At 42.4% G+C, this 12,050-nt stretch overlaps 1 protein-coding gene across 1 annotated transcript in view; it reads left to right on the forward strand.

Annotated features, from left to right (window-relative positions):
• Window positions 1–2,952: 2,952 nt before the first annotated feature.
• The window catches only part of vps54 (VPS54 subunit of GARP complex), a 33,404-nt gene continuing 24,306 nt past the window's right edge, over window positions 2,953–12,050 (forward strand). The window contains exon 1 of the mRNA XM_079728878.1: window positions 2,953–3,050. The gene's annotated coding sequence lies outside the window, so the exon portion shown is untranslated. The remainder of the gene's footprint in view (window positions 3,051–12,050) is intronic.

The following is a 12,050-nucleotide window of genomic DNA, read 5'->3' on the forward strand; positions in this document are numbered from 1 at the left end:
TTTTAGTGGGCCTTTAAAACCAAGTAATGCCTGTCAATTATTCATTTTTATAGTCTTGAATTGCAACAACCATTTTGCTTTTTTTTATGTCAAGATGGACACTGACAGCAGCTCTAAGCTTCAAGACAAAGTAAGTACAAACTGACTATTATAAATGTAGCCCCTCTGGAAACAACAAATACATGTTTGTAGGATTTGTATTTTCAGGTGTTAGGTGTAAGTCAGATGTAAATAAACACTGTTCTGACAGACAAGGTCTGTGATTTAGGGAGGGGCGCCTTGTATATCCCGAGACCACCTGTATACAGGCGTTCTCGGGATGAAGAGGTTAAAGTAGAACAGGGTTATGCCTTCAGTAATGTCAATGGACTTATCACACCAGCTAAGAGAGTGCAACATCAGAGACGGTGAATTTGCTCTGAGTTCAACCACCTGGTCACCAGCGAGTGCTTCACCAAAAAAGCATAGTATTTAGTTTGGCACTTTGATGAATCTCAAAAATGCGATTTACAGGTGTCAAATGGAGTATGCACTCCAGCAAATACTGGAAGGAGTTCAGATGGATGTACGTGCTGGAGACCTGCAGGCAGTGCCAAGAGGTCTACAAGAACTCCACACCGGGTATGCCTGCTGCACTTGTAAACATGGTAGCTTGTTTCAGTCACTTATTGCTAATAAAAAATAAAAAAGTAATACGCATATTTTGCATGAAGCAGTGAAATGTTTTACTGTCTGCAACAAAAGAGCAGCATGTACAGATGACAACACATCAAGAGTATGCTTTTGTTTTCTTTTGTTTTCATTATCTATACAGGCTATGCTGGAAGAGGAAGAAGGGGGGAGTTGCAGGCCTTTTTTGCTCTTTTGCAGCCATTATGCCTTAATTGTTCAGGGCTGGGGGAATGAGTGATGTAAGGGGAGAGGGAGGGGGGGAATGAGGGTTCGTTTTTATAATGTTTTTATAATGTATATCCTTCAGATGAATAAAAGCAACCCCACGAGTGATCTGAATTGGCAAAACGTGCGTATTTATTCATTCCACCTTCCTGAATTGTGCTCCCTGGTCCCAGGAATATAACGCTGATAATATGGAAAGTGGTTGGATTCAATCCTATGCTGTATATCAGAGTATAACAGTTTTAGGTTTTTGGTCTGTTGGCTGCAAAACATTCAGAGTTAACATATACTTGATGATTGCGCCACTTTACACACACTTTTTATATACTATAGATTTGTATAGTCACTGGCCCCCTTCGAATTGTTTATTTATACTATTAATATAGCCTACTATTATTATTTACACTTTTTTTAGAAAATTGTAACTTTCGTTTCAATTTTCATAGTTTGTTCTTTGGTTTAAACATTTGACAACTTGACTTTTATGATTTGTGACACATTATATATTTATTTTTACTTTAATTTTTACAGTATTGGGTCTGTGAATTAGAGTTAAGTTTTTATTTGTTTTGCTACACTTATATCAAAGTATATTAGGTTTATAACTTTCTTCATAGGATATTTTAAAAGTCTGACATTTAACAAACCAATAGGCTATACAATATAATCAATATAAATTTGGACACATCACTATCCATAGATGGTCTATCCATAGATGGATAGACCAATAGGCCTATTTATTTATATAGATTATAAAAAAGGCCTATTGGTCTATCAATATCTAAGCTATACATTTTTGTATGTACGTTTTTATTATACTGACGCACGTATATTTATTCTGTTCAATGAGATGTTAACTGATAACATAGGCTTTTGGTTGTGGTAGCAGCCATGGTGACAATGGCTGGCTGCCACAGGTCGCTCAATCAGCCATACCTCTGGTTGGTTGCGACCTATTTGCCGCCAAAAGGGTCGCGACCTAGTCGGTCAGCCTGCCAGAGCCAGCAGCCAGCCGCTGGCCAGTCGTCGCAGCTAGCCAGCCGATATGAGCCAGGCGTCGCAGCCCGTCATTACGTCGTATAATTTTCATACCATCGTACTAAATCATACAAAAATGTTAAAATGAAAGGCCGATTGCGTCAATAAGTTTGACTAAAAGAGGAAAAACATCCCCGACCGTGGAGAGAATCGTTCAACGTCCTTTATGATTTCAAACCTGACGTCACTACCGTTGGTACCACTATGGCATTCCAATTCATTGGTTGCACTTATATTAAAGGAAATCACTCTATAACGAAGAACTTCGTACATAACATACCTTATTAGGCTTAATGACATTTAACAAACAAATAGGCTATATATAATATCTAAAATACATTATTTGAATACGCCCCAAATTACAACTAATATATCACTCTATAACGAAGAACTTTGTGCATAATATACCTTATTAGGCTTAATGACATTTAACAAAACAAATAGGCTATATATTACATATATATATAAAATACATTATTTGAATACGCCCCAAATTACAACTAATATATTTTATTGATACTGAGAGACCAACAATTTCATAATTTTAAACTGTAATCCAATAGAAAAATAGAAAAATAATATTTGCAATAAAGACCTGTAGGAAGCTTTCGCCAGAGAGCATGGTTATCTGGTACTTGAACTGTCGCAAAAAACCCGTTAATAACATGCAAATTAACTGATTGAGGACCGCCCATAGACTTTGAGCGACCAAGCCAGCCAGCGACCACAGCGACTATAAGCAGCCAGACGAGCGACCAACACAGCGACCAATGCGACCTACGTCGCGACCAATGGGACCTACGTCGCGACGCACGTCGTTGGCCACTCAGAGAGCTCGGCCTTTCTCGGGAGGAAGCGGTCCACAGGGGCCGGTAGTGAGGCAGTGAGGAGGTGAAGGGAGAAAGCGGTCCACAGGGGGCGGTAGTGAGGTGAAGGGAGGAAGCGGTCCACAGGGAGCGGTAGTGAGGCATGTTGAGAGAGAAGCAGGGAGACACGCCATGCTGCAGTGCATCATGGGTAATTCACCGGTAGTTTACTGTGTGCTCCTCCTGTCAGACCTGTATTTCTGTGATGTCGAACAGGAGATTTAACTACCGCTGTGATCCAGACGACAGGTACGGATGAGACCGAAGCCCCGCCGTGATATCGAAATAGGCAGTGGCAGACCGGTGAAGTATGAGTCCTGAACTAACGCCTCACTTGCAGTGGAGGGGCTAGCAGCGAGCTAGGTAGCTCCAGGGTTAGCCTCTCCACTGACAGTCTACGTGTAACCCTGCTAGCTGTTGACAACATTAGCATTCACTCAGTGGATCTCCAGGTCCAATGGTGCACTTTTACTTCACAGGGAGAACAGCAAGCTGTCTGGTCGTCATTAAACTTAGTCCTATTTAATTGTATAACTGTTCGCTTGTTATAAAAAAGCTTGTCAGTTAGCTTGTGTTTTCTCAGTTGCCATTCATTTACTTTGCTTCATTAAGTAGTTAGGTTACATTGTGTATCATATGTATCACATGGGTGAGGAGCTATCATCCCCACGCCCGCTAAAGCAGATGACTTCTATTCAATTCAATTCAATTTTATTTGTATAGCCCTTAATCACCATTACAGTCTCAAAGGGCTTAACAAGTCAAATATTTATGACACCCCCCTTTACCCAAGCCCCCACAAGGGCAAGAAAAAACTCCCTTGAAATTAGCAAGGAAGAAATCTTGAGAAGAAACACATAGTGGGGGATCCCTTCTTCCAGGGATGGTCAGGAGTGCAATGGGTGCCATAATTGACATACAGGTAAATACATGCACAAAAATGGTGATGTGGTGCTGGCCGGTTGACCATGAGGAGAGTCCAGGCATCCAGTCCAGTCACCGCAACATGCTAGAACAGACAGAATAGTGAATTAGAACGGAACAGTACATAGCGGGAATGTATACTGCATTAACAAAACACAAACAACCAGAGTGGTCTTCACTTCGCATCTGTCGTTTTCACAATCCTATGTTCCAAATGCAAGATCGTAGAGGTGCGTTTTGAGCTTTCTTTTGAATAGCTCCACAGAGCCAGCTTCCCTGATCACTTGTGGCAGCCTATTCCATAGGAAGGGGACTCGATAGGCAAACGCTCTCTGTCCAGCCGATTTCTTTTTAACCTTCGGCAGTGAAAGAAGGCCAGCTCCCGAAGACCGGAGGGACCGTGAAGGACTATAAGGAATGATCAGGTCCTTCAGGTAGGATGGAGAAGATCCATGCACGGCTTTATAGGTTAGCACTAGCACCTTAAAGTCCGATCTGAAAGTTATTGGTAGCCAGTGCAGAGAGGCGAGAATAGGTGTGATATGATCAAACCTTCTCGTTCTGGTCAGCAGTCTAGCTGCAGCATTCTGTACTAGCTGTAGACTTTTTGTGGTAGATTTTGGTAGTCCCGAGAACAGTGCATTGCAATAATCCAGTCTTGATGAAACAAATGCATGAATCAGTGTCTCACTGATTCATGCATCTCATTCATGCATCTCACTGATTCATACCCACTTCTGGCTAATGGGTCCATGACCAATGCTTCTAGGACTAACTGTGGTTTAACTAGGCATGGGGACTTGGAGATGGACTTCTATAATAGGTCCATGATGGACACTCTTGGATGGTGAGTGGGGCTGTACTGCAATCTTCAAAAAATGACGATGATGATAAATAATAATGACCTGGCTGGTACTTCTGGTTGCACTAAAGGTTGGTATTTCAGTGTTTGTGCTAGTTGTCACATGACATGTGTTTCAGCTAGAGGATTGAGTTTGGTGGTTGAGGCTGTACTGGCCAGTGCACACCGATTAAAAACCATAGTTCGACTATGCACCTCAATTGGACAACTGCAATTGTAGGATTATACATGGCAGTGAGAAAATCGATGAATTGGCCGAAGCATGTCACAAATATTTAGCTCATATCGCTCTTGCGAATTTGCTTTTCCATTTAAAGGAGCCGCGCTTTTTGCCTACATGCTCGTATTGCTAATGCAGAGCCACAAAAACACAAGATAGTCATAAGTTTGGTCAATAGAAAAATAATAATAAGCATAAATACATGAAACACTGAATAACTAATTAATGGAGCGATTTCTTATATACTAGATTATACCTTAGTTGATCGCTATCGTGTGTGTGTGTGTGTGTGTGTGTGTGTGTGTGTGTGTGTGTATATAGTATTGTTTATTATGGAAAAGATCCGCTCAACGGGAGCATTTGTGCCAGGCAGACACACGGCAAACTGACAAATTAGAAATATTTTTTTGTGCGTTATCTCCCTGCTTCTGAAATGCGGACCACTCCACCCACCACTCGTCCGCTGGTTTCCATCAGCATTCCACTGTGCGACCATCCATTTTGCGTAATGCGGATTGCGTATGGCCTCATACTTTCTTGAAATCATATGCTGGATGCTTTATTCTTTCTATGTGTTTTTTAGTTAATGATCAGGCTATAATAAGACCACGTTGGCTATGCAATCGCGGACAAATACGATGCCCTGCAATAGCCACAATTATTCTCTCACGCACCATGATGAAGGAACAAATGTGTGGTAGGAACTAGAGATGGGCGATATGGCCTAAAATCCATATTGCGATATACATTGCAGCCTCTTGCGATAACGATATATATCACGATATAAAATAATAAAATAACCGTTTCAGAACAGGTTACATAGACCCTAAGGAAAGCCAAACTGCTAAATGTATTTAAAAAAAAGAGAAATATAGTATGTGATTTCGAGAACATTTATTGTGAAACACTGTAATCATACAATATAATGTTGCAGATAAATAAAATTAGTATTGGGTTTCTTTCCTTTAGTGCAAACCATTCTAAAAGGCACTACACTTAGTTTAAGTCCTTGGTTCTTAAATGCCACCCAAGATGCAGAGAACAGGAAAAACGGGTGTCTTTCTAGATAAGGAACAGACACTGTACTGATAATTAGGGATGGGCATGATTAATTGATGATCATCATTGATTGTTAAGATTTTTGTCGATTACGTGATATTTTTAACCATCAAAAGGAGGTTGACCCAGCCGGAGAGGTGGTCTCGGAGACGTTGCTCAACATGGAGCAAAGAGGAGACGGAACGTCTTTTGGATATTTGGGTCCGATATCCAAAAGAAATTCCGTCTCCTCTTTGCTCCATGTTGAGCCACCACCCGACGGTCCGACAAAAGCAAGTAAAAAGTATGCTGGAAAGCATAACTTAAAAATGCCGATGCATTTAACACATTCCGAGTCAGGATGAGGGAGAAGGAGTTAGACCAGTCCGCAGATCAATGTATATCACGCTGGATATCCATGATTGTTGACTTTCACCGGTGCTTCCCCCTCCCCCCCCCTTTTTTCTTTAACGCTTTACAACGCCCCAGACCTTTTTTGTCCAATGATTTAACCCATTCAGACCGGATCACGCATCCGTGCGTGTTTACCTTTAAGACCGGATTGCGCATCAATGCGTGTTTACCATTAACCCATTTGTACCGGCTGCACGGAGCAACATTGTATCTAGTAGATACAATGCGCCGCACAGCAGCCGGTACAAATGGGTTAACGTTCTTTGCACACATGCAGGTTTGTTGACGAATTCTGGCACTGTTGCGAAAATTGGAATGTGAAAAGGAATTGCGCCAAACCAAAAATTAAACATTGTGTTTTGCGTCATCAACATGCATTATCGCGATAGAGCGATATAATTAAAATCTCTATCGTAGGCCATTTTTGTATCGTTTATATCGTATATCGTTTATATCGCGCATTACTAGTAGGAACTAGGAAATAAAGATCTTGCGTCTGTTTACTGGGACCCACGACAGCGAGAGACATCTACATTCTGATTGGCTGGCGGTCATTTACAGCCGAAACGCTACTAGCTCATTTGCATAGAGTTGAGCTGTTTTCAACTCTCATATGCAGCTTTACAGCTTTAAAGCTATCACTCAAGCGTTTTATCGCTCCCATCGCTTTATCGCTCATGTCTAGAAAGAATAGAAAGTGAATGGGCGTTTATCGCTCAAAACGCTTTACAGCTTTTGGTGTGAACGCACAGATACCCCGGTACGATAGGTGGCGTCGGTCACTTCGCCAAGAAGAGTCGTTCAGAATCGTTTGTTCGTTCGTTCAGTCAAGTTTCCGGTAGTGGTGGATTGAATCATGGAATACACAGATCTCAGCTGAGTCAGTCAGATTCAGCTCCTCCCTCGTTCTCATTCTCAAACGATCGTGGAAGTCAGTCATCAATCAAAACAACATTACAACTTTAACCAAACGCAGCGGGATGGGGGGTGTAGTTGATTATTGGATGTTTAACATATCAGCAAGATAATATACTTGATTTAGCAATGATGGTGGGGGTGCGGGTGGAGAACGAACCATGAAAGAACGAGACAGATTGACGAGACATTCAAGTGTTTGATTCATCTGGCATGACACAGAAAGTACAAAGACAGCATGCATTTACCATTTCACTGATATTGAATCGTATTATCGTACGCTCGCTCACTAAGCCTCTTCCCTCTTTACCACTCACAGTCAGTGAACAAAGAGCGAGTCAGCGACTAGTGGGTCTGGGGAGGAGTCGAGTCTGAGAACGAACGGAACGAACGAGAGAAGAATCAGTTTGGTTCGTTCTTGTTAAAGATTCGTGCATTTGAACTGATTCGGTCGCGAACGACCCATCACTACTACCCATTTCAACTCGTGGTATGGAGACACCGACTGACCTCTTAACGTCATCAGCATCAACAAACTCAGGTGGCATTCCAGAAAGATGTTTTCAGTAGACAGCTGTCAGTTCACCTCGGGTCCATGTCATTTCTCCGACGCTCGATTGTTCCCACCTCTTGGTCATATGCGGACTCCTCCGGCGGAGCAGCTCCTCCGGTGATGGAACAGCTCCTATGGCGGGAGTCCGCATACGGTAACAATTCCTTTCACCTCCATGTCACGGTTCAATCTGGACTTCAGAGAGTCAAAGCCAAAGTTCCTTTCCCCCCCAATTCCTTCTCCACCATGGCCGAGATAACCCCCACTACGAGTCTTTAATTGTTGTGGAAGTACCAGAGAGTCTGAGAACCCGACGTAGTTTTTAAGATTCATAAAACAAGAATATCCCCGTCAGTTCGGCCGCGGTGCAATGAGTGAATAAAGACCGTAAACACAACGGAAGAAAAAAACATTTATTTTGACCGATGTGGCCGAAGTTATGGTGTGTTCCTGAATCCTTGGACGCCAGCCTTCCGAGTTGCACTTTTGACGTTACTTCCGATTTCGGAGCATTTATATCGTTCCCGTTCGATTTTGTGATTGTGTTATGAAATTGGCTGGTCGTTGTTTATTGTTAGCTACATTAGGAAGCCTGGCGTCCGAGGATTCAGGAACACACCATTAATCCGGCTATGAGAAACCGGATTTGATCCTAACCCTAGTCAGACTAAACTGTATAAATGCATCTTAATAATCCAATCATAGTCGGACTAACCCAATAATTTGATTTTGTTGAGTGAGAACTTTGAAATTTCGCCTTAAAAAAAATACACAAAATGGTCAAGAAAATGTTCAAATCTAAAATAATATACAGATCTGTATCCAGCTGTTCTGCACTTTCTATAAAACATTTAATCCAAAAAACGACGAAAGACATACAAGCAATCTATTATATTAGTTGTGTGATCGTTTGACGCTAATATCGAAATCGCGATCAAAAATAGATTAATCGCCCAGCCGTACTACCAACCTATCTCCTCAGCTACCCCCCCTCCCCAGTCGGGCATGTTACAGACCTGTCGGTTGTAATGTCTAACCAGTCCCAGTCTCTCTCTGTGCCATGTCTCAGATTATTTTGTGTCAATGTCGGGAGCATGGTCGGCATGACGATATGGTCATAATTTATCAGTGGATTGAGATTCAATTCAATTCAATTTTATTTGTATAGCCCTTAATCACCATTACAGTCTCAAAGGGCTTAACAAGTCAAATATTTATGACACCCCCCTTTACCCAAGCCCCCACAAGGGCAAGAAAAAACTCCCTTGAAATTAGCAAGGAAGAAATCTTGAGAAGAAACGCATAGTGGGGGATCCTTCTTCCAGGGATGGTCAGGAGTGCAATGGGTGCCATAATTGACATACAGGTAAATACATGCACAAAAATGGTGATGTGGTGCTGGCCGGTTGACCATGAGGAGAGTCCAGGCATCCAGTCCAGTCACCGCAACATGCTAGAACAGACAGAATAGTGAATTAGAACGGAACAGTACATAGCGGGAATGTATACTGCATTAACAAAACACAAACAACCAGAGTGGTCTTCACTTCGCATTTTCACAATCGTTTTCACAATCCTATGTTCCAAATGCAAGATCGTAGAGGTGCGTTTTGAGCTTTCCTTTGAATAGCTCCACAGAGTCAGCTTCCCTGATCACTTGTGGCAGCCTATTCCATAGGAAGGGGGCTCGATAGGCAAACGCTCTCTGTCCAGCCGATTTCTTTTTAACCTTCGGCAGTGAAAGAAGGCCAGCTCCCGAAGACCGGAGGGACCGAGAAGGACTATAAGGAATGATCAGGTCCTTCAGGTAGGATGGAGAAGATCCATGCACGGCTTTATAGGTTAGCAGTAGCACCTTAAAGTCCGATCTGAAAGTTATTGGTAGCCAGTGCAGAGAGGCGAGAATAGGTGTGATATGATCAAACCTTCTCCTTCTGGTCAGCAGTCTAGCTGCAGCATTCTGTACAAGCTGTAGACTTTTTGTGGTAGATTTTGGTAGTCCCGAGAACAGTGCATTGCAATAATCCAGTCTTGATGAAACAAATGCATGAATCAGTGTCTCTGCATCCGCTGCAGATAACATTGGTCTGATTCTTGCAATGTTTCTCAGATGAAAAAAGGCAATTCTAGTTATGCTTCTAACATGTTGGTTGAAGCACAGTTGAGGGTCGAACAGGACCCCAAGATTCTTGACTGATGCACTCTGTAGGATGGCGAGTCCATCCAACCACAGTGAGACATCCTCAAACTCTCTCCGGTCTAGCTTCGAGCCGATAATTATCAGCTCTGTCTTCCCAGTGTTAAGCTGGAGGAAGTTTTGTGACATCCAGCCCCTCACCGCAGCTAGACAGGACTCAACCCTCTGGATCTGGGGCGAGTTCCCTGAATCCACTGGAATGAAGAGCTGGGTGTCATCCGCGTAGCAGTGGAAACTAATTCCGAAGCTGCGGATAACGTCGCCCAAGGGAAGCATATAAATTGCAAAAAGTAATGGGCCAAGGACCGACCCTTGTGGTAAGCCAAAGCGTAGTTTGCAGTGTTTTGATTCTGAACCCTCATGGAGCACAAATTGGGTTCTATCTGTGAGGTACGATTCAAGCCAACCAAGAGCCGTACCCCCGAAACCAACATAGTGCTCAAGACGGTGAAGAAGAATGCTATGGTCGATCGTGTCGAACGCAGCACTCAGGTCCAGCAGCACAAGCATTGAGCTTGTATTTTTATCCAAGGCAAGAAGGATGTCATTTACAACTCTTGTAACAGCAGTTTCAGTTGAGTGGAAATTCCTGAACCCTGACTGGAAAGGTTCGAAGAGATTGTTCCTCGTCAGATAATCGACGATTTGCTTTGCTACAATCCTTTCCTGTACCTTGGACAGGAAGGTCAGGTTCGATATAGGCCGATAGTTCCTGACTAAGTCAGGATCTAGGCCAGGCTTTTTGAGTAGCGGTTTTATCACCGCAGCCTTGAAATTGGAGGGAACAATTCCTGTTGAAAGCGAAAGATTCATAAGCGAGAGGATAGTAGGCCCCACAGTTGGAAGAAGTTCTTTAAGAACCTTGGAAGGGAGAGGATCCAACATACAAGTTGTTGGTTTCGATGCCTTTATCACCTTTTCAAGTTCCACCAGAGGAATTGCCTTGAACTCCAAGAAAGTTGCGTCAGAATTCCCCATCCTACTAGGCAGGACCCCATCCTGCCCCACAGGATGTGTAGGACAAGCTGCACGGCAAGCATCAATTTCCTCTCTAATCGATTGAATCTTATTCACAAAGAAATCCATGAATTCACCTGCCATGATGGAAGAACTTACTGTCTCAGTCTGATTCTGATGAGAGCCATTGGAAGATGTTTCTAGAGAACATGTGTATACCTAAGAAATGATCAAACGGTATACATCTGGGTCGTTGGTCTAATTAGCTGTAATTAGGGCCAGGTGATGTGGTTATTACAAAGCCAAGCACAGAAGGCCCTTACTTGGCACCAGTCTGATAACGACAACGTTCTCTGTAACAATATTCACCAAGCATTGATATGGAAATACCAAAAATGTACACTAACTAGTTCTAAGAGTGCTTTTTTGTTACATCCCTAAAGTTTCATATACTAAGGCGAAGGCCTCCAGGTGACCTAATGTGTCAGGTGTGGACTCAAGGTTTAGCGTAATGCTGAGTGCTGGACACCAGTTTGTATTCCCCTACTCAGAAAATGTTTTTTAGTCTTCAGTTCCTTTTAATATTTCTATTTTTGGGGGCACTCTTTTTTGGGAATCTGCACGTATTTGTTTCTGTTCCTGTTCCTGTGATCAAATAGCATATGTTGCCTTTCTTCTCTGTGTTCTGGTGTTTGTCTAAAGCCTTTAGGTGTTAAGTTTTATTTATTTCATTTGATGGGGATTATGAAAACTATCATAATTCCAATACGGGCAGGGAACTGATGCATAGGGATTTTATAGCTATTGCTTTACGTCTGTGGTGTAATTCAAATAAGGGGCTTTCAGTATCATACAACCACCATGCATTATATGGAAAAACACTCCCCCCCCCCCCCCCCCCCCAATAAAAAACGCAATACATAGAGCTAAACATTGGTTATGGTTTGCTTTTAACCTTTAAACTTAACCTTCATTGTAAAATATTTTATATCTCAAATTATTTTGGTTCCTGTTCGTGTTCCAGAGTTTACAGCCCTAACCCTGATCTACGATATGGTGTTTCACAGTTTCCGTCGGCCATGCACTGGTGACTGTTGGTATATTTGAAGACTGATTTAGGAAAACAAAAATGGGTCAAGCTCTTAAAACTAAGTAGAATATATTTTTAG

The sequence above is a fragment of the Pollachius pollachius genome, assembly GCF_949987615.1.
Source record: "Pollachius pollachius genome assembly, chromosome: 2".
Classification (NCBI taxonomy): Eukaryota; Metazoa; Chordata; class Actinopteri; order Gadiformes; family Gadidae; genus Pollachius; species Pollachius pollachius.